This window comes from Staurois parvus, unplaced genomic scaffold, assembly GCF_062004578.1.
Source record: "Staurois parvus isolate SC_StPar_1 unplaced genomic scaffold, SC_StPar_1.0 ptg000303l, whole genome shotgun sequence".
NCBI lineage: Eukaryota > Metazoa > Chordata > Amphibia > Anura > Ranidae > Staurois > Staurois parvus.
In genome coordinates, this window is record NW_028318099.1 from 15,112,684 (window position 1) to 15,135,165 (window position 22,482).

Genomic DNA, 22,482 nt, shown 5'->3' on the forward strand with positions numbered 1-22,482 from the left:
GATTAGCACCAGCAAGAAATCAGTATAAGGTCTGGGAACACAACCAGGTGCATTCCCAACAACCACCAAATATTAACAAAAAAGAGAGGTTACAGCAAGGATTGCTAGCTGCTGTTGACAAGTTAGATCCAGGTACTTACACTGCCAATATTTAAAAATACGCTTTTATTTATGTATTAATAAATGCAGCATGCTCCAACGGGTGTTCACAGGCTCTAATGCCAGCAGACTATGTTTAACCCTCCACTGATCAGTGGCATAGTCAGGGTCCAAACAAAAAAAAACAGGTAGGCCATACAGTTGTGGTGTATAGCTGTTTATTACTGTGTCTATTTCTTAATTTGGACATTTTTGAGCAAAAAACCCCCGCTAAAAAATGCAAGAGCTAAATAAAGCCGCTAAACGCTAATGCAAAAACGCTAAAAAACTATGAAAAACTCACGTTTTTAACGTGACTTTACACAGCTAACGTTACCAGCATTATTAAAACGCCCTGTGTGCATGGAACCTTAGAGTGGAGAAAGAGAAAAGACATTTAGACCTGCTTCCACCTGAACCCACATGCGACTGTTCTTCTGTAAATTTAGGGTAGATCATAGCAGAGGCGTCCCTAGGGTTGGTGTCACGCGGTGCGGTAACACGTGGGGTCCCCGCTGCACCTCCCAGAGTCCCGGAACGGTAGTTTATTTCTATTACATGGGATGAACAACATCCCTTGTGATAGCATGGGCCATGACAGTTCCTGTTTATGGAGAGATCTGGGGTCTATTAGACCCCAAATCTCTCCTCTGGCCTCCCAATGCATGCAATCAGACACAGATTATTCTGATCACTTGTAAATGGTGCTAAAAAAAGGTTCATATAATCATTCCTGAATAACGTTAAAGTAATGTGTTAAAGTAATAGTGCAGCGCTATAAATGCATGTTATCAATCATAAACGCATGTAAAGTCAACAAAGTGCAAATAAGTGCAATAATGATGTAAACTGGTAAGCCTGATTTTACAGTATACCAGATTCATCTTGAAGGGAGAACAAGGCTTAAAACCTGACTTCAAAACCATCTCTTCCTTCTGAGTGCAGCAGTGAGAGTACCCTCTCAGACCTAGTCACTTTTGACTATTTCATCTTCTAATAGATAAAGAAGAGGGGGAAGATGAATGAGAGGAAGATGAATGAGTGGAAGACTATGAGAATCTCTGTTAACATGCTTAAGCATCATTGAGGCTCTTGCATTTCATTTTAATAGTTTTCATTGTTAAAAGAAAAAACATTTTATTAGGTACCTAGCAACCAGGCAGTCATTAGTCTGCACTTTGCTTTTGTGGTTGTAAAATCAACAGCAAGCTACATTATCTGTTACTCCTACTTTAGCATATAGGATGCATGTCTATTCTCATTCCAACTGTTGTATTAGTGACTTATCCCTTGCTGAGACCTCTATGCCTGGCCTGTATAAGCAGATACAATCACCGCGGCGGTCCTTATTAGATAGCTGAACTTACCAAACACCCTTTTCTCACCCACAAAGAATGCTATCGAATGTAGCAGGCTAAAGCAGACAAGAAGATATGGCAGATGATTGAAAAGATGGTATTTGCAGGTAAAAACTTGGTAATGTGTTCCCCCATGCAAGCAGATTAACATGTGGTGTGAGACTAACAGCCATCTTTATCCCATAATGCTTTGCAAGGAGAAAAAGAAAGTACATCATATAAATGGGAGGGATCACAGAAAAAGATGGTGCCATAACTAAAATGACCACAAAATGGCAGTATATTAACTAAATATACTGAGGTCAATAAACAATGGCTTAACCCCCCTCGCGGTATTCCCGCGTGTAGCTTGGGGTAAAGTTTCAGTACAACAAGCGGTAACCCTGAGCTACACTCGGGCTTACCATTCGGCACTGCTCCGGGATCCCTCGATCACTTACCTTGTCCTGCGCTCCCGCGATGTCCCTCCTGTAGTGTCTCCGGCAATGTAATCTGGCGGATGCCGGCATCTGTCATCTGGGTTCCATCCCCTGCGAGCGTTGGGACGTACGGGGGACGGAACAACGGGAAATTTGAACATGACAAAAAGTGACATTCACTAAAGTCACATAGTAAAACATTACTGTATCAAACCATTTCACATACATTTTGTCCCTAGTACTTTGTCCTGTGCCCTGCCTGCATTTTTACTGTTCTTTCTGCCTTGAAAATGAGCAATGTCCATGGCGTCCAAAAAGTGTCCCTTTAGGTCAAAAGTGATTTTAGACCAGCTAGAGAACAGCGATAGTAAATCAGAACCACTTGCAGAATTGAGTGATAATGATTCGTGGGGAAATTCGTCATCAGACACTGAAAACGATTTTGCGACTTTGCTCAGTGATGTGCGAACTTGGCGCTATTTTTCAAATTTCAGTGTTTTTGGTTTGATTATATTATTGAATTAAATTTATTATTATATTATTATTTTTTATGATTATTTATGAATTATAATTTATGATTTCGTGTTTCAACTTTTATCCTACCCGGGATGTTTACTAGACTCTTGTTTGGACAGATTTCAGTGAGTTATTCCTAAAAATTACAGGCCTACAATAAAAAAAATACATATTTCCATGCAAAAAAATGTACCACTTTGAGCACAGAAATATGGACATAATCAGACCGCTAGGGAGGTTAAGGAAATTAACTGAGTAAATTCTCAATTCACAGTAATGTGAACATTAACCATGACTATGTATTGTAATTAGAGATGAGCAAATTATTAAAAAATTCGATTCGGCTGATTCGCCGAATTCGCGGAATAAATTCGATTCGAGGCGAATATATTCGCTGAGAATTTAACTTATAAAAAGGGTGTTTCTAGGCTTCAGAGAGCCTTTATATTAGTGCAGAACACTGTACCTTTAATTTAAATGCCCTTGGAGTCTGCTGGGGAAGAGAAATAATACTGTCAGTCAGTATGACATGCAGATGAGTGCCGTCGATCTTAGAATCACCGCACACTTCACTCATTTGGGCAGTCACGGGGCCAAAACCAGAGTGTGGAGCCACAGTGTGGCGGTGGAGGCAGCAGTAATGGGAGGCCATACAGCACCCTATGACAAAATGGAACCCACCAGCAGTGTGAGGAGACCTGAAAGTGGCACATGGCAGAGTGTGGCGATGGAGACAGCAGCAATGGGAGGCCGTACAGGGACCCATGACACACTCTGGACCTGGCAGCAGCATGAGGAAGCGGTACAGGGGCCCATGACAGATTACGGGCCTGGCAGCAGCATGAGGAGTCGGTACGGGGGCCCATGGCAGATTACGGGCCTGGCAGCAGCATGAGGAGGCGGTACAGGGGCCCATGGCAGAGTGGCAGGGCGTAAGCAGCTAAAATTGAAGGCCATACAGAGGCCTATGTTAAAAAGTCCCCCCAGCAGCAGCGTGGGGAGACGACTATCAAGAGTCCAATGGCAGAGTGGCGGAGCAGAAGCAGCTTCAATTGAAGGCCATACACAGGCCTAGGTTAAAAAGCGGAAGCCGTCAGCAGCGTGAGCAGACGACAGAGACACATGGCGCAGGGTGGCGGTGGATGCAGCAGTATTCGGAAGCCAAACACAGGCCTCGGTTAAAAAGCGGAAGCCGTCAGCAGCGTGAGCAGACGACAGAGGCACATGGCGCAGGGTGGCGGTGGAGGCAGCAGCAATGGAAGGCCATACAGCACCCTATCACAAAATGGAACCCACCAACAGTGTAAGGAGACCTGAAAGTGGCACATGGCGCAGGGTGGCGGTGGAGGCAGCAGTATTCGGAAGACATACACAGGACTAGTTTAAAAAGCGGAAGCCGTCAGCAGCGTGAGCAGACGACAGAGGCACATGGCGCAGGGTGGCGGTGGAGGCAGCAGTATTCGGAAGCCATACACAGGCCTAGGTTAAAAAGCGGAAGCCGTCAGCAGCGTGAGCAGACGACAGAGACACATGGCGCAGGGTGGCGGTGGATGCAGCAGTATTCGGAAGCCAAACACAGGCCTCGGTTAAAAAGCGGAAGCCGTCAGCAGCGTGAGCAGACGACAGAGGCACATGGCGCAGGGTGGCGGTGGAGGCAGCAGCAATGGAAGGCCATACAGCACCCTATCACAAAATGGAACCCACCAACAGTGTAAGGAGACCTGAAAGTGGCACATGGCGCAGGGTGGCGGTGGAGGCAGCAGTATTCGGAAGCCAAACACAGGCCTCGGTTAAAAAGCGGAAGCCGTCAGCAGCGTGAGCAGACGACAGAGGCACATGGCGCAGGGTGGCGGTGGAGGCAGCAGCAATGGAAGGCCATACAGCAACCTATCACAAAATGGAACCCACCAACAGTGTAAGGAGACCTGAAAGTGGCACATGGCGCAGGGTGGCGGTGGAGGCAGCAGTATTCGGAAGCCAAACACAGGCCTCGGTTAAAAAGCGGGAGCCGTCAGCAGCGTGAGCAGACGATAGAGACACATGGCGCAGGGTGGCGGTGGATGCAGCAGTATTCGGAAGCCAAACACAGGCCTCGGTTAAAAAGCGGAAGCCGTCAGCAGCGTGAGCAGACGACAGAGACACATGGCGCAGGGTGGCGGTGGATGCAGCAGTATTCGGAAGCCAAACACAGGCCTCGTTTAAAAAGCGGAAGCCGTCAGCAGCGTGAGCAGACGACAGAGACACATGGCGCAGGGTGGCGGTGGATGCAGCAGTAATCAGAAGCCAAACACAGGCCTCGGTTAAAAAGCGGAAGCCGTCAGCAGCGTGAGCAGACGACAGAGACACATGGCGCAGGGTGGCGGTGGATGCAGCAGTATTCGGAAGCCAAACACAGGCCTCGGTTAAAAAGCGGAAGCCGTCAGCAGCGTGAGCAGACGACAGAGACACATGGCGCAGGGTGGCGGTGGATGCAGCAGTATTCGGAAGCCAAACACAGGCCTCGGTTAAAAAGCGGAAGCCGTCAGCAGCGTGAGCAGACGACAGAGGCACATGGCGCAGGGTGGTGGTGGAGGCAGCAGCAATGGAAGGCCATACAGCACCCTATCACAAAATGGAACCCACCAACAGTGTAAGGAGACCTGAAAGTGGCACATGGCGCAGGGTGGCGGTGGAGGCAGCAGTATTCGGAAGCCAAACACAGGCCTCGGTTAAAAAGCGGAAGCCGTCAGCAGCGTGAGCAGACGACAGAGACACATGGCGCAGGGTGGCGGTGGATGCAGCAGTATTCGGAAGCCAAACACAGGCCTCGGTTAAAAAGCGGAAGCCGTCAGCAGCGTGAGCAGACGACAGAGACACATGGCGCAGGGTGGCGGTGGATGCAGCAGCAATGGAAGGCCATACAGCACCCTATCACAAAATGGAACCCACCAACAGTGTAAGGAGACCTGAAAGTGGCACATGGCGCAGGGCGGCGGTGGAGGCAGCAGTATTCGGAAGCCAAACACAGGCCTCGGTTAAAAAGCGGAAGCTGTCAGCAGCGTGAGCAGACGACAGAGACACATGGCGCAGGGTGGCGGTGGATGCAGCAGTATTCGGAAGCCAAACACAGGCCTCGGTTAAAAAGCGGAAGCCGTCAGCAGCGTGAGCAGACGACAGAGACACATGGCGCAGGGTGGCGGTGGATGCAGCAGTATTCGGAAGCCATACACAGGCCTAGGTTTAAAACTGGAACCCAGCAGCGTGAGCAGACGACAAAGACGCACATGGCAGAGGATGGATCTGGCAGCAGTATGAGAAGGCGGTACAGGGGCCCGTGGCACAGTGTGGTGATGGGGGCTACAGCAACTGGATGCCAGAAAGTGGCCGATAGGGCTATATACTGCATGGAATTATAAAGTTGTAAAGACAGTGGCCTATTTGTCCCTAATAACATGTTTGGGGCATGATTCATGGCGGATTTAGTCAGTTGTGTCAGGAACTGGTGGTTTGAAATCCAGACTAATCCACGCCTGATTCATTTTCACAAACGTGAGTCTCTCCACACTTTGGGTGGACAGTCGTGTCCTCCGCGGAGTTACAATACCTCCTGCCGCACTAAACACGCGCTCCGATGCCACGCTACTGGCCGGGCATGACAGCCTTTCAAGGGCAAATTCAGCTAGTTGGGGCCAAAGGTCAAGTTTCGTTGCCCAGTAGTCAAGGGGATTGTCTACCTCGGTTGGCAGGGTGCTGTCCAAGTAGGCCCGAGCCTGTTGTTTGAGGTCCTGCTCCAGGTCCACCTGATGCTGCTGCTGCTGCGGCTGGTTAGTAGTTTCCTCACTGCGCTGGTGAAGAAAGCTACTCATCATCGACTGCAGACTGAGGCAGCCGCTGCTGGTGGAGCTGCCACTGCTCCTACCACCCCACCCCTCCCCTGCTGCCATGGCAGCGGAACGCGAGCGCACAGGGCCCACAGTGTCTGAGGATGGACGTTGGCGCAGAAAGGCAGAGACCAACTGACTACATAGGTGGTTTTTATAGTACTTTATTTTGGCCTCCCTCTCAGCAGGTGTGAAAAAGGCCACCATTTTTGAACGGTAGCGAGGGTCCAACAAGGTGGACAGCCAAAAGTCATCCCTCTGTCTGATGGTTATTATTCGGCTGTCGCTACGCAAGCAACCGAGCATGCTATGGGCCATTTGTGCCAAGGAATGCGAGGGACTCCTTGCCTCCATCTCCACAGCATACTGCCACGGTGCGTCTGGGTCCTCTGTCTCTTCCTCCTCCTCCTCTACCAGATGCTCCTGCTCCTCCACTCCTGTCCGCTGAGTGGAAAAACCACCCATTTCACTCAATAATTCCTGAGCACCAATGTCCTCCTCTACCTCCTCCTCTTCTTCCTGTCCTGCCCCCACAGGGGTCATGTGGCGTTGAGATCTGTGCGCCACGTCTACCGCACCCTGACCAGCCATTGTTAACAGCATTTGTTCCAGGACGTGCAACAGAGGAATGACGTCGTTCATCCCATAGTCCTGCCGACTCACGAATAGCGTGGCCTCCTCAAAGGGCCTGAGCGAGCGGCAGGTGTCACGCATGAGCTGCCAATGGCTGACATCTAAGTTACACAGGGGAGTACCTTTATCTGCTTGTAACATCAGGAAATCGGTGATGGCCTTTCGCTGTTCATAAAGGCGGTCTAACATATGTAGGGTTGAATTCCACCTTGTTGCAACGTCGCAGATCAGGCGATGCTGTGGAATTCCGTTCTGCCGCTGCAGCTCAAGGAGGGTGTGCTTTGCGGTGTAGGAATGGCTGAAATGCATGCAAAGTTTACGTGACATTTTAAGGATGTCTTGCAGTGGGATGGTGGATTTTAGGAACCGCTTGACAACCAGATTGAACACGTGAGCCATGCATGGCGCATGGCACAACCTTCCTTGACGCAGAGCAGACACCATGTTCTTTCCGTTGTCGGTCAACATGGTTCCGATTTTCAGTTTGCGCGGAGACAGCCATCTGTCGATTTCTCTGTTCATTACACTCAGAAGTTCCTCCCCTTTGTGGCTACGTTCGCCAAGGCATACCAGGTGCAGCACAGCGTGACACCGTTGCGCCCTGCACATGTGATATGCCGGTCGGGTAATGTGACTTGGCACAGGGGTGGCGGCTGAGGACACGGCGGAAGAAGAGGTGGTAGAGGCGGAAATCTTTGCTGGACCAAGGACGTGCAAACGTGGAGGCAAAAGCGGCGTGACCTGTCCAAGTTGCTGGTGCGGCTGTGCCGGCACCACGTTCACCCAGTGGGCCGTAAATGACATGTACTGTCCCTGACCGTAGTTACAGCTCCACGCGTCGGCGCTGCCGTGCACTTTGGCAGAGACCGACATGCTCAAAGACTGGCCCACCATCTCTTCTACATGTGAATGCAGGGCTGGCACTGCCTTTTTGGCGAAGAAATGACGGCTTGGCACTCTCCACCGCGGCTCGGCACAAGCCATCATTTCTCGGAAAGGTGCTGAGTCCACCACTTGGAAAGGGAGGGACTGCAGCACCAGCAACTTGGACAGGAGGACGTTCAGCTTCTGCACCGTCGGGTGCGTGCTCGCAAACTGTTGTCTCTTGGAAACGGATTCCAAGAAAGACTGCTGACGGAATCCGTGAAGAGGAGTAGCAGGAGAAGGAGCATCTGAACGAGCGGAAGATGCCAACGAGCGACAACTCCCCTCAGCAGAGGTGTTGGAGCCTTGACTGGCTGATAGAGGGCGATTGACGTTGGAGCGGGTGATGGAGCGGGGGCTGGGGCAGGCAGAACCGCCATATCTTTATCACGGTTTTCCCAGGCCACCGAATGGCGACGCTGCATATGCTGACGCAACGCTGTAGTCCCAACATGGGCCCCCTGGCCACGCTTGACTTTCTGGCCACATAGTCGACATACGGCTACGTTTACTTCCTCGGGCGGCTTGACGAAAAATTGCCACACCGCCGAGTAGGAAACTTTGCCCCCGCTACTCCTCACTGGCTGACTGCTACTTCCTCCGTGCACACCGGCACCACTACTGGCTGTGGTGGTAGGCTGCAGTGGAGCTGGTGCTCTACTCCGTGGCTGTTTGGCTCCACTGACACTGCTGCGACCCTGCTGCCTCCTGGGCAACCCACCGACTGTTTTGCTCGCTGGCAAGCTGGCACCCTCTTCTCCTGATGATGCGGAAGCAATAGCCTGATGACGACGAGGCTGCCAAGTGCGATCAGCCTCATCATCATCAATTAGGGTCTCCGCGTCACTACTAGCCCCCTCGGCTGCGTGTGGGTCAGGAGACAGACCTGTCTCTAGACCGGCTACCGAGCCACTCTCCTCGCCAGTACTTCTTCGCCTGGCTGCTGAAGAGGCGGATGTCTCCCCCCGTTCCTGACCGCCCTCTGTTAGCTCTTCCTCACTGTACAGTGGGGCTGAGCCCACAGCATGCGATACTTCACTTGGTGAGGGAACACCAAAGGACAGGGGCAGGTCGAGGACACGTGATTTCAGTGGGCTTGCTCCCGGGCCATGCCAACTAACGGTTGTGTCTGACGTACCCACCGACCGTTGGCTGTAGGTGTCAGAGGTGACCTGGGAAGAGGAAGACGACCGAGTCAACCAATCGATGACGGCAGGGTTGTCGGTGAAGACACGACCGCTGGATGACACCGGGAGCACTGGCCTCTGGCTGCGAGTAGTGCTGCCTCGACCCCTTCCTCTGCTGCCACGTCTGCTCGCTCCTGAAACATTGCCTCCTCTGCCACTCCTCTGCGTGTTGTCTGACATACTCTTTAATTCAATAGTGGTTGTGAAGCAGAAAGTAATGATTCTGTGTCCCCGAGTAACGATTCTGTGTCCCTGAGTAACGATTCTGTGTCCCCGAGTAACGATTCTGTGTCCCTGAGTAACGATTCTGTGTCCCCGAGTAACGATTCTGTGTCCCTGAGTAACAATTCTGTGTCCCTGAGTAACGATTCTGTGTCCCTCAGTAACGATTCTGTGTCCCTGAGTAACAATTCTGTTTCCCTGAGTAACAATTCTGTGTCCCTGAGTAACGATTCTGTGTCCCTGAGTAACAATTCTGTGTCCCTGAGTAACGATTCTGTGTCCCTGAGTAACAATTCTTTGTCTGTCCCTGAGTAATGATTCTGTGTCCCTGAGTAACAATTCTGTGTCCCTGAGTAACAATTCTGTGTCCCTGAATAACGATTCTGTGTCCCTGAGTAACGATTCTGTGTCCCTGAGTAACGATTCTGTGTCCCTCAGTAACGATTCAGTGTCCCTCAGTAACGATTCTGTGTCCCTGAGTAACAATTCTGTGTCCCTGAGTAACGATTCTGTGTCCCTGAGTAACAATTCTGTGTCCCTCAGTAACGATTCTGTGTCCCTCAGTAACGATTCTGTGTCCCTCAGTAACAATTCTGTGTCCCTGAGTAACGTTTCTGTGTCCCTGAGTAACGATTCTGTGTCCCTCAGTAACGATTCTGTGTCCCTGAGTAACGATTCTGTGTCCCTGAGTAACGATTCTGTGTCCCTGAGTAACGATTCTGTGTCCCTCAGTAACGATTCTGTGTCCCTGAGTAACGATTCTGTGTCCCTCAGTAACGATTCTGTGTCCCTGAGTAACAATTCTGTGTCCCTGAGTAACGATTCTGTGTCCCTGAGTAACGATTCTGTGTCCCTGAGTAACGATTCTGTGTCCCTCAGTAACGATTCTGTGTCCCTCAGTAATGATTCTGTGTCCCTGAGTAACGATTCTGTGTCCCTGAGTAACAATTCTGTGTCCCTGAGTAACGATTCTGTGTCCCTGAGTAACGATTCTGTGTCCCTGAGTAACGATTCTGTGTCCCTGAGTAACGATTCTGTGTCCCTCAGTAACGATTCTGTGCCCCTGAGTAACGATTCTGTGTCCTTGAGTAACGATTCTGTGTCCCTGAGTAACGATTCTGTGTCCCTGAGTAACAATTCTGTGTCCCTGAGTAACGATTCTTTGTCCCTGAGTAACGATTCTGTGTCCCTGAGTAACAATTCTGTGTCCCTGAGTAACGATTCTGTGTCCCTGAGTAACAATTCTGTGTCCCTGAGTAACGATTCTGTGTCCCTGAGTAACGATTCTGTGTCCCTGAGTAACGATTCTGTGTCCCTGAGTAACAATTCTGTGTCTGTCCCTGAGTAACGATTCTGTGTCTCTGAGTAACAATTCTGTGTCCCTGAGTAACAATTCTGTGTCCCTCAGTAACGATTCTGTGTCCCTGAGTAACAAATCTGTGTTCCTGAGTAACAATTCTGTGTCCCTGAGTAACAATTCTGTGTCCCTCAGTAACAATTCTGTGTCCCTGAGTAACAATTCTGTGTCCCTGAGTAACGATTCTGTGTCCCTGAGTAACAATTCTGTGTCCCTGAGTAACGATTCTGTGTCCCTGAGTAACAATTCTGTGTCCCTGAGTAAAAATTCTGTGTCTGTCCCTGAGTAACGATTCTGTGTCCCTGAGTAACAATTCTGTGTTCCTGAGTAACGATTCTGTGTCCCTGAGTAACGATTCTGTGGCCCTGAGTAACGATTCTGTGGCCCTAACTCTGTCCCTAATACAGACAGGTCTGTCTCTCTTGAATGACCGGAGGCTAATGGAGAATTCTAAGATGGCCGCGATTTATAGCTCCACCATTACACAGTGCTTGCTGGCTGGCTGCTGATTGGCTAATGCGATCACATGTCATGAATGAATGCATTATGGGTCAGCGCGCCTTGTCTGCGCGCCTTCCCAGAGATCCCCGCTCCATCGCCACACATGTCGCCGCCATTTTTGGGAAAATTCGATTCGTGCATCCGAAGTTTGCTAATTTTCGGATAGGGCGCGAATCGAATTTTTCCTAATCTTCGAAACGAATTCCACTTCGCCATGTTCGATTCGCTCATCTCTAGTTGCAGGCAGTGAGGTGGGGGGGGGAAACTTCCAGTGGAAACAGCGCAGAGATCCAATCGGAAGTGGGAGTGGGTACCTGTCAAAACTGGGTACCTGCTCCCCTCTCCCCCCCCCCAGAAAAAGTGGCAAAAGTAGAAGGTGGGAGGGTATAAAGCAAATCTTTCCCTTTAAGGTGAAGTTCAGCTTTAAAATTCAATGCAATTAGGTTAGTAAATTTTGCACAATCAATATTTTTGATGACATTGACTGATTCTAGAATTGTCTTCATGTAACTTTCTCCTCCCTCTTCCACTGTCCTTGTGTCTGTGACAGCAGCTTCCCTATTAAAGGGAAAAACTGTTCAAAAAGATAAATGTACATGCACAGCCGATCTAATATCTATGGTCACCTTGTGTGAAGAATTTTCCCTATCAGTTTGAGGAAAAGGGGAGCAGAGAAGGCATGACTGGAGAGTACAGGAGTCACAATCACCCCCAGCACAGCAGCCCATCTGGCAAATGCAAAAACAGCCGGTTTGTCAGTATGGGCCTAGTGAGCATCACAGAGCATCACATACAGTTATCTTTACATCCTGGCCATTCCACATGTCTGAGAATCATTTCCATATACTCTTTCTAGACAATGATTTATGATAATGACTTAAATTGAAGTCCCGTTAAACACTAAAATACCTTTATAGGAAATGACAGTTTAAAACATTCTCATTAACTCCTCAAGACCATGCTGCTTATGAACAGATGGATTTTTAATCAGCGCAGGTTAAGCACATGTTTATTCAGCGATAATCCAATTGTACTTTGTTCATGAAGTGAAATCCATCACTGCAACAAAGAAGAATGACAGAGAGGTTGTGTTGTAAGCAAATGTACATCATTTGGTCACCAGTAACTAAAACTGGGGTCAGAGGGGGTGATTTACTAAAGTGAAGTTAAGTAAAGAGAACCCATGTTTGCTTCAAAAATTCAATTACATCAGAAGTTGCTTTTTTTTTTTGCTTTTTTTTTATTGCGCATATCCACTGCTCCTCCTTTTAGCAGTATATTGTTTGTAATGCATAATACTATGGCTATTATTAAATTTGACCTTCTAAATAGTTTCTACAAGTGTAAGGTAAAGAAAATGAAAAAAAAAGAACAATGGTTACTTACGGTAATCAATGTCATCAAGAAAAAAGATTGGGCAGCACAATGGCTAAATGGTTAGCACTTCCACCTGGCAGTACTAGGGTAGTTGGTTCAAGCCCCAACCACGGCACCAGCTGCCTGGAGTTTGCATATTCTCCTTGTGCCTGCGTGGGTTTCCTCCTGGTACTCCGGTTTCCTCCCACACTCCAAAGGCATGCTTGTAGGTTAATTGGCTCCGGTCTAAATTGGCCGTAGTATGTGTATGTATGAATGTGAGTTAGGGACCTTAGATTGTACGCCCCTTGAGGATTAGGGACTGATGTGAATGTATAATACCATATACTGTTTGTTTTACCATTGCAACTACAATCAAGGCCAGAGCTTCCACTAGGCAAACTAGGCAGCCGTCTAGGGTGTACTGCCACCTAGGGGCATTTGGGAGCATCACAGGTCGGCACTCTCTTTCTGTGGGATGCCGCCATGTCATGAATGATCTTTTAGCTGAGGGGCATCAGAAAGAAAGGAAGAAATGACAGAGGAAGATGCCAGGTGTCTGGGGCCAGTGTAGCAGCTGAGCTTCCAGTGTTCCTCTCAGACTCAGTCCCTTACTGCAAGCCAGCTGGTGACTGCTGATCACTGTGGATTTCCAGCCCTTCTCTTCCCATTCATTAGCGGAGGCAGAGGTGTGCCTGCTGAGTAAGGTAATGTCTGACTCAAATGTCTTCTGTCTGTGTGACCCGGCCGGCCATCCATCAATGTGCAATGTATCAGTGAATGAAGACATCATCACGATCCCACAGCCTGCTGGGCCTGCTGATCTGTGTCAGTGTTGGTGGTGGTGTGTTGTGTCGGATCTGTCACTGTGCGGGATCACTCAGTTCAGGTGTTCTCTGTGTGTGTGTGGGCTGGACTGCCTGGGTTCTGTCAGAGCTCTCTTATGGCGCTTATTTTTGCAAATTAAAATAAATGTAGCAGTTTCATGTTTTGTTGATTTAACTCTCTCTACTGGTTTTTAACATTTTTTTTTAAAAATTTTTTTGAGGTGGGGGGGGCGCAAATAGCTGGTCTTGCCTAGGGTGCAAAATAGTCTAGCACCGGCCCTGACTACAGTTTGTACAATGCTTTTGCCATTATGTAAAGGACGAGTTTCTATCTTCATTATGCTTCTACTGAGCTTTGTAACTTTCATGTCCATCTCGGAAATTTTGGTTTTATGCTCAAATTAAAAATAAATTTTTTTAAAAGAAAAGTGGATAGATAATTATGGAAAACATTAATTAAAACAAATCAATGGCTTCTGACACATTTGAGTTTACTACAACATGACAGTTGCACTTTTATTATGTAGATCTACAAAAAGAAACATGCTTTCAAAACACAAACTGTAAAAATATTTAGTTAAAAAAATGTCAAAAACAAATGTGTATGATTTTGATGGCTTCTAATCGAGACGCAATAGTGGTATACTGAAAAACATGACTTAGTGTGTGGGATCTACGGTATAGTGAGAAGCAATAAAAATGTCAGCTGGTGCTTGAGGTCGGTGAATGTGAATTTTATTGGGAACAGGCATGAAAGAGGTTAATTACTGCTGTGCCTCAACTCCCTCTCTGCGCAAGATAGATCGGATTGTCAGCAAGAGGTGACATATGGAGATAAAGCACAGGTTCTTCTCAGGATGCCTGCCCTGGATGTACAGCATTAGCGTAAGGAACACAACCTGGAAAAAACATTGACAAAACTGCATGAAAACAGCCACCAGTCCAGATGAAAAACTTAACTGGTTTACTAGGTATATGTTAGACCCAAAGACAGGCTCCTCCTCAGCATTGTGAATGGAAACTGAAGGAGTATTTATGTACATAATGCATTTTCTAATTTTGTTCTCTTAGATGGTATATTGCAGTAATAAATGATAGACTAACTATGCTTTTATACTAATTAATCCTAACTGCCCGCCTTTCCATTCTAGCTATACCGAAGGTCAGCTGGCAACCCAGTCCAGTAACTGTGACCAGTTTTTAGTCTTTAATTAGTTAATTAGATATAAAAAGTTACATAGTTAATATGGCTGAAAAAAGACAAAAGTCCATCCAGTTCAACCATTAAAATTAAAAAAAAAAAGTTATAATCCTATACCCACAGTTGATCCAGAGGAAGGCAAAAAAAGCCCAGCAAAGCATGATCCATTTTGCTCCTGCAGGGAAAAAAATCCTTCCTGATCCCCCGAGAGGCAATCGGATATTCCCTGGATCAACTTTACCTATAAATGTTAGTATCCAGTTATATTCTGTATATCTAAGAAACAATCCAGGCCTTTTTTGAAGCAGTCCACTAAGCTGGCCAGAACCAACTCTTGAGGGAGTCTATTCCACATTTTCACAGCTCTCACTGTGAAGAAACCTTTCCATGTTTGGAGATTACACTTCTTTTCCTCCAGACGTAAAGAGTGCCCCCTTGTCCTCTGTGATGACCTCAGGCTGAATACCTCTACACCGAGTTCACTATATGAACCACTGATGTATTTATACATGTTGATCATATCCCCCCTTAATCTCCTCTTCTCAAGAGAGAACAAATTCAGTTCCTCTAATTTTTCCTCATAGCTGAGCTCCTCCATGCCTCGCATCAGTTTAGTTGCCCTTCTCTGTACTTTCTTCAGTTCCCAAATGTTCTTTTTGTGAATTGGTGCCCAAAACTGAACTTCATATTTCCAGATGAGATATTACTAATGATTTGTACCTGGGTAATATGATATCTCCCTGTCTGGAGTCTATACCTCTTTTAATACAAGAGAGGATTTTGCTCGCTTTAGAAACCGCAGCTTGGCATTGCATGCCATTATTAAGCTTGTGATCTACCAGAACTCCCAGATCCTTCTCCACCATTGATTCCCCCAGTTGTACCCCCCCCCCCAGTATGTATGATGCATGCATATTCTTAACCCCCAAGTGCATAACCTTACATTTATCAACATTAAACCTCATTTGCCACATAGTTGCCCAATTAAACAGTGCATTGAGGTCGGCTTGTAAATTGGAGACATCCTGTAAGGACGTTATTCCACTGCACAGCTTGGTGTCATCTGCAAAGACTGAAACTGTAGTTTTAATCCCAGACCCTATATTGTTTATAGTTACATAGTTAGTTACAAGTTATCCTTGTCTGATTCATTTTAATAAAAGTCAGTTTCTAATGCTTGGTACACAATATTAGTTTTTTTTTCATTCAACCCAATGAAGAAAAAAACTGAAGACCTCTGGAGGAACTCTCTGTACTAACTATTTGATGTTAGTACAGCAATCTCCCCACTGAACTATTGTGTTCTGACAGGGGGGATACCCCTTCCCACCAGAACACGCCAGTCAGCGCTTGCAGCTATTGGCTGCCAGTACTGATCAGATGCCGATTAGATGCTGGTTTTCCAGCATACCCGTTCAACAGAAGTGGGTCCTTCGGCCGGCTTCTGCCAGACAGCCTGGTGTACACGGGCCAAATGTCGGCCTATTTCTGTTGAACTAGCCAATACCGGCCAATATTTGTCTGTGTGTACAGTCACAAATCCTCCCACTGCACTGAAGGCCCCTTTTGACATGACACCTGCAGCCAATAAGTGGTACATTCTGGACACCCAGTAGTCCATTTTTTACAGCCTTACCGACCCTGAACATGTTGTTTATAGATATCAAGAGATTAAAGCCCAACTCTGGGTGCAAGAAGAAAGACGCTTGCAGCACTCCCCCCCCCCCCACACACACACATTATAATAATGCAAATTTTTTTCCCAGCAAAAGATGACTAAGATGTGATACTTTATTCCCCACTCCAGCAGGATCCTTCCAGTGCTGAAACCAATTCTAAAAAGCCTCCTCTCTAAGGTGCTTCTGGCTGCAGTCAAACTCCTGCCTACTCCATGTACAATGCAGGGTTAATAGCCCTGCATTGTATGTGATGACACTGTAGGACCACCCACAGCCCAGAGTGGAGGTGAGAGAAGAGGAAAGCAAGGGAACCCGCTGCAGCCAACTCAGCCAGCCTTTCATCTCTGCTAAATTTAATGAGCAGTTAACACCTACAGTATGAGTGAGTGTGTCTGTGTGTTTGGTGGGGCACTGCAAGTGTTTTTTTGTTTTTTTTTATCCAGCTTGGAGTTGGGCTTTAAGCTCAGTTTACACTCAGAAGAAAAACTCCAGCTTGACCTGCTTTGTACAGCACTGTAACAAATAATAGTGTGGCGCTAAACCTCGAAAAACATAAAATAATACAAAAAATAAATGACAGAGTGCAAAATTAACATCAATGTGTTCCTCAAAAAATAGAACTAACTAATAAACGTCCAACAGAAAGTCTTCCAGAAAAATCCTCCATATAGTAAGTGCAGTGCTGAAAACCTCTTCACTTTGTATACTTTGTGCAGTACTGTAAAGACTTTCAGTGGGAGACGGTTTAAAAGCAAACAACTTCTGATGTGCTCCCTTTTTAAAAAAAAAAAGCACAAAACATAACAGTCTCATGAGTGTTCCCGGTATTGGATGTGTATTTGTAACATAACAATGTTAAAGCGGAACTAGAGGTCTGCTGTTATTCACTATGAGCGGGCAGGTTTTTTATTGCAGAAGAGACATTTAATGCACCTGTCTGTCTGCTTTCAGAGTTCCCCAGCATATACTCTACACTGAGCTGTGCATGCGCAGTTCAGCTTACAGTCGTCGGCCTGATCCCTTTGTGCCTGGATGACTAGCTCCTGTGCATATGCAGGAGTGATGTCACCCCTCACCAGTTAATGGAGTTGGCCCCAAACTGGCACACAGTAGAAGATGCCAGTGCCAGCAAGGGACAGGAACCGTTGATCCGTTGATCCGTTGAACCGAAAAATCCAAAACACACATACCTCCATGCTGCAGCTATCTCCTGCCAGCTATAAGCCCAAGAATTGAGTGATCACATGACCAATGATTGCTCAGTTCTTTGTCACCTCTGAGCAGAGAGCAGTGACTGCCAGTGACTGCTCTCCTCCCTGCCCCTACAGTACTCACTGGAACACCAGGCTGGAGATGGGGCTGCAAGCTGAGAGTCAGACCCAGCTGTCAATCAGGCATCTGGACAAATCCCAATAATATGGTGAGGATCCTTCCAGAGCTTGGAGCGGCTCTGTGACATCAGCCAACAGCAAACTTTAGCTGCTGTCGACTGCTTCTGGCTCACAGGAGAGCACAAGGAATTGTACTCCTGTGACCCACAAGAGAGTATTACCAAAAAGGCCTTGCCCATCCATCTCTTTTAATGTATGTAGTTAAAGTGTTACTAAACCCACAACAGTAAAATCAGTCTGTATATGCAGTAAACCATGCTTGTTATACTCACTGTGGTACTTAAGGGGTTAACCCTCTGCATTGTGTAAAAAGGCTGTTTGATCCTTTCTTCTCTGTTCCTCCCCTTGTTCAAGCGACCGCCACTTATCTCCAGACTGAACCGTAGGCATGCACATGCTCAGTTTGGTGTATATTGCTAGAGAGGTGGGTTTTTTTTTTCTTGAGAGAGTGCATGTGATCAGCACTGTCCAGACAGGGGTTCAGGAGATTTACATTCTCCTAGAGCAGAAAGAAAACTCCTGCTACAAGCTTTAGCTATAGTGCTGGGCTGGAAGCTGACAGAAGTCACAAGACTGCTCTAACTGCTGATGAGAAAAAGTATTTCACAGTTTATATTTACTAAAATAATTGCACTTGTGTACTATGGGGGACCAGATGTAGTGGATGCAGGGTCCTGGGTTTAGTAACACTTTAAAATTATAGTAAAAGCAAAATTAAAAAAAAGAAGTTATACTTACCTGCTATATGCAGTGGTTTTGCACAGAGCAGCCCTAATCCTCCTTTCTCAGATCCCTCGCTGGCGCTCCTGCATCCTCCCTCCTGTATAAACATGCATGCTCTCTCCCGAGCACATGTGTCCATGAGACACACAGAACAGGGCTTGGCCCTGCCCTCTGTTGTCTCCTCACTGGCTGTGATTGACAGCAGTGGTAAATTGGCTCCTGCTGCTGTGTCTGAGCCAATGAGGAGTCAGAGACTCAGGAGGGCAGCTGCTCTCATGCACAGTGCTGGATCACAATTGGGCTCGGGCAAGTATTGGGGGAGCTGCATACTGAAGGTGAAAACACTTCAGCCTTTAGAATCACTTTAAATATTTCAACATAAAAAGCAGGTGAACAGTGGAAATCACAAGGTCAGTGTGACATGTAGAATTTATATACTCCTCACAGTTCCACCTAGTGGACATTCTAGCGCAGCGGTTCACTTATAGACAAATATCACTAGCAGGTATCTGGCCCCTACTAATAGTGCTAACTGGGGCACATTTGCCATTCAAAATTACGTTTGTTTCTGCTTAGTATAATTTTCACAATCAGTTTGAATATATTACTGCTTGGTAAATAATGTAGAGAAATGAATGAACCCTAATAGCCCAGAGAAACAAAACTTCTCTATATTTTAGGAGATTCAGAGCTTCATACAGCTGCAAAAAAGCAATCATCTGTGTTGAAGCCCAACTCTTGGGGACATTACTTTAGTTGTAATAGAATAGAATAGGTAGGTGCTATATTTACATAAATAAATGTAGCACCTACCTATTCTATTATATGTTATAGTGAAATCTTCACTATATTAGGGACATCTTCACATTAATGTTATTTGGCGCCTAATCACTTTTTTATTATTACTTTAGTTGTGTTCCCTGCTCCATTTAAACAGATGTACCCTCAATTTGTGTCCCTGCAATACTTAGGACATAAGTAAATAGGACAGGAAAACAGAGGAAATCTCCCCAATGGGAACATAGAGAGAGATAGAGGTTCTTATTCCTCCCTACTCTTGTATGTGGAATTGTAATGTTTTATAGTAAGATATATAGACATGTTGGCCTATTTTATATGCTCATTGTGTCTCATGTACTTACTATACAGTATCCTTATACATTTTTGGAACCTCCCAGGGACACAGAAAACAGTATGATAAAGCAGAACTCAAGCCAAAATAACAATATAAAAATGAATAACCAATTAATAAACAGTTTTTCTGCAATATTCAGCTTTATCCAGAGATTTCTCTTGCTGTACCTTTTTTGCTGCTAGATGTCCAGTCTCGTAGTCAACATCATTGAACCCACTTCCTCTAAGCATGATGCCAGCCTATGGCTGTACAGTAAAAGGAGAAGCAGGACAGCAAGGAGCTCATCTCTCTTCTTATCATCATGCTTCTTGTAGCACATGAACTGATTGGCTCATTGTGCTGCTTCTTCCTCTCACACTCCAGCCTTGATGAACATTTAATGATGTATTGATAATTATAGAGCTGCATACATTTATGTATTTTATACCTAACTAGGGTTTAGCTTTCAGCATGCTTAACCAATTCCCGACCGTACTATAGCCAAAAGATGGCTACAGCGCGGTCGGCTAGTTCTGGGAGGGTGTCCATGGACGTCTTCCCAGAACCACACCCCCAACGCACGGTCTGTGATCACTGTGTCCTTTGGACACAGCTGATCACATGACTAAGGAATGGGCCAATCACAGCCATTTTTACTATGTGACCAGCTGTGTCTAATCACAGCTGATCACCAGGTAAATAGGAAATGCTGGTTATCGACAGTCCTCTCCTCACTCTGACAGCGCCAGTAAACGGCATTTCACAGAGGTACATCTACACTGGTGATCAGTGTAGCCCCATCAGTGCAGCCAATAGTGCCAATCTGTGCTGGTAATCAGTGCCCATCAGTTGATTCAGTGCCGCCTATCAGTGCCACCCATCAGTGCTGCCCATCAGTGTCATCTAACAGTGCCCATCAGTGTCACCTATCAATGCCCATCAGTGCCACTTAACAGTGCCCATCAGTGCCGCCTAACAGTGCCGCCTAACATTGCCCATCAGTGAAGGAGAAAAATTACTTATTTACAACACTTTATAACAGAAACTAAGAAAAACTTATTTTTCTGTATTTTTTAGTTTGTTTAGCAAAAAATAAAAACCCCAGTGGTGATCAAATACCACCAAAAGAAAGCTCTATTTGTCTCAAAAAAATTATACAAATTTAGTTTGGGTACAGTGTTGTATGACCGCGCAAATTGTCATTCAAAGTATGAGAGCGTTGAAAGTTGAAAATTGGTCTGGGCAAGAAGGGGGTAAAAGTGCTCGGTGGGCAAGTGGTTAAAGTGTAACTTCACTCTCAATCAGCAAGGACTATTTCTACTCCTTCTGCTGCTAGCGTTTGTAAATAGATTGGAAAGTATATGATATTTACTTGTTATAACCTTTTTTTTTTTGCATTCCTTCATTTACTTTTTGGTTTCCATGCCTAGGCAAATGATGTCATACATCTCAGGAGTCTTCAGGAGGGGAGGGAGGGTTCTCACTTTGGGTAATGCCTGAGCTAAGGACAGATGGATTCCAGGAAGTAACTTCTATATGAATCATCTGCCCTTACTCAAGATGAACACTGCCAGAAATGCCAGGAGGTGTTTTTAAAAATGATTTCCCAGCAAAATAAAGCATGGAGACATGGATGGATGGAGAAGCATATCTAAAATAAGGAATATGTAAACCCAACATTTCATACTCCTGATATGGGTCTGCTGAATCATAAGCATGTATGAAAAAATATCCTTTTCTCTTTGTATTGCTTCCTTCATGTGAAATCCCTGGTGTTTCTGCCAGTCCCTATGTTTTCCTACTAAAAATTGACTATACTAGGCATGAGAGTACAATGTGGTCAGTTCTCTAGCTGTGCTGGGAGCACAGCCTGCTCTCCTCCAACCAATGATCAGACTTCTCCTGACACCCCCCCCCCCCCATCCTCGCACAGCCTTTCAATGGGAAGTATAGTGTACTGCTGTTTCGTCTCCACCAGCTCTTATGCAGCTGAGAACAGAGGGCATGTGATCACTTATAAAAAAGGTACTTATAAAGTTTTTAAAAATTATTATTATTTAATTATTACAGGTAGTTATATTGCACAATGTACGCTTTACATATATATTGTACATTCACATCAATCCCTAACCCTCAAGGGGCGTACAATCTAAGGTCCCTAACTCACATTCATACATACACATACTAGGGCCAGTTTAGACAGGATCCAATTAACCCACCAGCATGTCTTTGGAGTGTGGGAGGAAACCGGAAACCCACTCAGGCACAGTGAGAACATGTAGACTCCAGGCAGGTGGTGCCATGGTTCTGATTCGAACCAACGACCCTAGTACTGTCAGGCAATACTAGGCAGTTTGTAGCTATACAGAAATGTTTTGCTTTTCATTTCTTTTGTAATCTGAATGTGTTGTTTTATAAGGTGAGGGTTTACAATCACTTTTAGAAATCCTGTACTGGATTGCAAACTACATACCTATAGACTTTGTTAACTGATTCAGTAACTATGGGGCTACCCATGACTCAAAGACACCTGGCACCCTTTTTCTTCTATTTCTTCCATTTTTCTTTGGTTTATTTCCTACTACCTACATGTTACATGCTAGTAACATTTACCTGAAAATGATTTTTGAAAGTGTTTAGACAACAACATGCTATATGTATACAGATTGTATGTGTAGCTATAAAGTACAGAAAGCTGGTTATACACTCACTCCTCATTAAGGGAAGCAAGATACACTAATTGCTTGAACTATCTATTTCTAATATTTTATTAAAGGCTATGCAGTGTTACATTGTTGTCAATGAAAATAGTGAAATAATATAATTCAGTCTGTAAGAAGACTAAAATTTGAGGCATAATGGGATTTATAAACAAAAGACATCAGTGTTGCCTAAAACTTGTTACCTGCAACCTAAAAAAAAAAAAAAGAATTCTAGCTCTTTAGCCCTGGTTCACACTGAATGCGACTTTGAAATCACGCTACTTCACTTGAAGTAGTGCAATTTCAAAGCTGCAGATCAGTGCGATTTTTACCTCCGATTTCACTGCAGCTTGCGACTTCATTTAACAGAAGTC